The 2,907-nt window shown below is 65.8% G+C and overlaps 1 protein-coding gene across 1 annotated transcript in view; it reads left to right on the forward strand.

Annotated features, from left to right (window-relative positions):
- VAX2 (ventral anterior homeobox 2) overlaps positions 1–2,907 on the forward strand; it is a 22,206-nt gene that overhangs the window by 12,218 nt on the left and 7,081 nt on the right. The window lies entirely within an intron of this gene.

Here is a 2,907-nt window from a genome sequence, read left to right on the forward strand (position 1 = left end):
ACCCCACTCACTGAGTGACCCCACACCAGCCTGAGTGACCCCACTCAGTGAGTGACCCCACACCAGTCTGAGTGACCCCACTCAGTGAGTGACCCCACACCAGCCCGAGCAATCCCACCTTCAGCTCCTCCCGGGTGGGATCTGGACACCGCGGGCACCGGGAGGGAGGGCGGGAGGGGGTCCCGTGTCCCGGTGCCCCCGGCGGTGCCCAGGGCCGCCCCGGGAGCAGCGGGGTGCCCTTCCCACCTGCCAGCCTGCGTCAGAGCACGTTGGTGGAGTGGCCCGGCCCACGTGGCCCCGCTAATCCGGCCCCTCCTCGCCGCGGGGGCACAGGGGGGTCACCCCGGGGCCACGGGGCCCTGCCCGGGGGGCAACAAACCCCCACGGGGGCAGGACCGGGCTGGCACAGCCCCTCAGACCCTCAGGAATGTTCATTTTGGGTCCCAAAAGGGAGCTGGGGAAGCGGGTTTGGGGCGTGAACAACGGTTTCTTGGTGGGGACTGGGGAACATTTCCGAAGAGGGGAGAGAGGGGACAAAGGGACCCCCGGGAAACTGGGCTGTGCCACGGGACAGCTGCCCTGGGATGAGCTGGGTGCGAGGTACCCCAAAATATCTGGGTGCCTCTGCAGCTGCCCAAGCTCAGCCGGCACCGGGTGAAGTGACCGATGGAAACAAACGGGAAATAACTGACCGGGGTTTTTAGCGCTGGGCGTTTTCAATCGAAAATATCCCCCAGTTTCAGAACCTGTGGCGGAAAAATCCGGTTCTCGGTGACGCAGGAGAACTGGGTGTTCCCAGGGTGACCTCCAGGGCTTCCTCAGCACCCTCCAAATGGATGTGATTTAAATATTTCCCTAAAAACGGTGGAAATTGGTTGTGGTGATGGGTTTGGAGCTGGTGCTGATGCTGGGGCAGGAACCCCAAGGGCCCAAACACCCACCCACACCCACCCTCTGATGGGGTGGGGGGTGTCCCTGCCAGGGTGGTGTCTCCTGCCCATCCCAGCGCTTCCTGAAGCCCCAGGGAACGGGGGAATTCACCCCCCAGGCTTTGCCGGTACCTCCAAGAGCAGCGGTGGCCTCTGCCCCATTTCGGGATATCCGAGGATGGTCCCGTGGGGTCACCTCGCCCTGGGACCCCCAGGCTGGGTGGGGGAGGACGTGTCACCCCAGCAGACCTGCCTGCAGAGCCCGGTCCCAAACTCGATCTCCTTCCCTTCTCCTTCATCCAAGTTTTCCATCTCCCAAGGGTGCTGGAGGACCCAGGGGGTTCCCCGGCCGTGAAGTAGAAAATATCCCGAATTTTGGAGCAGAAGCAGGACATTTTTGGGTGGAACTTTGGTTCAGTGGAGGACAAGGGGCTGGGATGAGGTCCCGGCCAAGGGCACAGCCCTTGGTGTCTTGGGGACAATTCCCACCTTGGCTGTCCCCACGGCGCGGGTGGAGCTCGGTGTGGCTGGAGCCACATTCCCAAAGGTGCCTTTCCCGGGCTGTGGCAGAGGGTTTGGGGGGGTGGCACAGTGGGGTGTCCCCAGGGGGTGTCGGGGCCCAGAGGGGGAGCTGAGGGACGGATCCATCCCCGGGGAGAGGCAGAGGGCTCACGGAGCCCTTCCGAAGGCCGTGGGTTGGGGCGGCAATCCCGGCTTACACAACGTGCCGAGTCCCACCGGGAACGGAGGGAGGAGGAGGAGGAGGAGGAGGAAGGTGCCAGGCCACGATGGCGGGTGCCAGGCCGGGTCCCAGCGTGCCCCGCGCCGCGGCGGGCGTCAGCTGATGGCGGTGGGAGCTAATCCCGGCCAGGAAATGGCCCCGCTCGGGAGCTGGGAATAGCCTGGGATGGCGGCTCCGGGGGCCGCACGTGAGCGTGGGGCGCGTGACGGCAGCGGGGTCAGGGCCGGGGCAGCGCCGGGGTAGGGTCACCACAAAATAAACACGGCCAAAAACCCCAAACATGGCCCGGCCCTGCCCGGCTGGGATGGACCCGTTCGGCCGCTGAGCGCCCGGAGATGGGGAGCTCTGGTGGTTTGGGAATGCTGCCCCGCCGGAGCGTGGCCTGGCGGAGTTCCCGCTGCCCAGGAGCTGGGTGGGCAGGGATGGGGGCCTTGGGATCCCACCAACAAACCCTGCTGGCTCCGGAGCCACGTCCCGGCGCGGCTCAGCCCCGAGCCCGCGGGGTGACGGAAAACACGAGTGGGAAAGAGGAGGGCACTGTGTGATCCCCCCGGCTGGAATGAGGGGATGAGGGGCGGGTGGTGGATGGATGATGGATGGATGAGGGATGGATGATGGATGGATGATGGATGGATGATGGACGGGGACATGTGAGGTGGTTGCTGGACCCAGACCCTGCACAGATCCCGGGATCTCCGAGTGCTGTGGGATGAGGAGCTCCCACCCTTTGCCTTTCCATCCCCGGAGCGTGCGGGGGGCTCGACCTGCCAGGGAAGGGTCTCCGTCGGGATTAACTGCCTGGAAATCACTCCCCTTGGAGCTCCGAGGTGTGTGAGGAGGGGTGGGGTGGGAGCAGCATCCCCGCTCCCGCTCGGCAGGCGGGAGAAGGGACCCAGGCTCCAGCGCTCCCCAAGATCATGGCGCAGGATTCCGGGATCAGAGCCCTCGTGTGCTCCATCCCGGTGCCGACAGACGTGGAAAACCACGCTCACGGCACAGGATGGGCTGCTGGGAGCAGGGCTGGCAACTCCCAGTGTGCCCTGGCTCGGGTGTTGCGTGTCCGGAGCCGATGCCAAGGGCTTGGGATGGTGCCGTGGGCTCGGGATGGTGCCGTGGGCTCGGGATGGTTCCATGGGCTCGGGATGGTTCCATGGGCTCGGGATGGTGCCGTGGGCTCCGGATGGTGCCGTGGGCTCGGGATGGTTCCATGGGCTCGGGATGGTTCCATGGGCTCGG

This window comes from Corapipo altera, unplaced genomic scaffold, assembly GCF_003945725.1.
Source record: "Corapipo altera isolate COAL_440 unplaced genomic scaffold, ASM394572v1 166, whole genome shotgun sequence".
Classification (NCBI taxonomy): Eukaryota; Metazoa; Chordata; class Aves; order Passeriformes; family Pipridae; genus Corapipo; species Corapipo altera.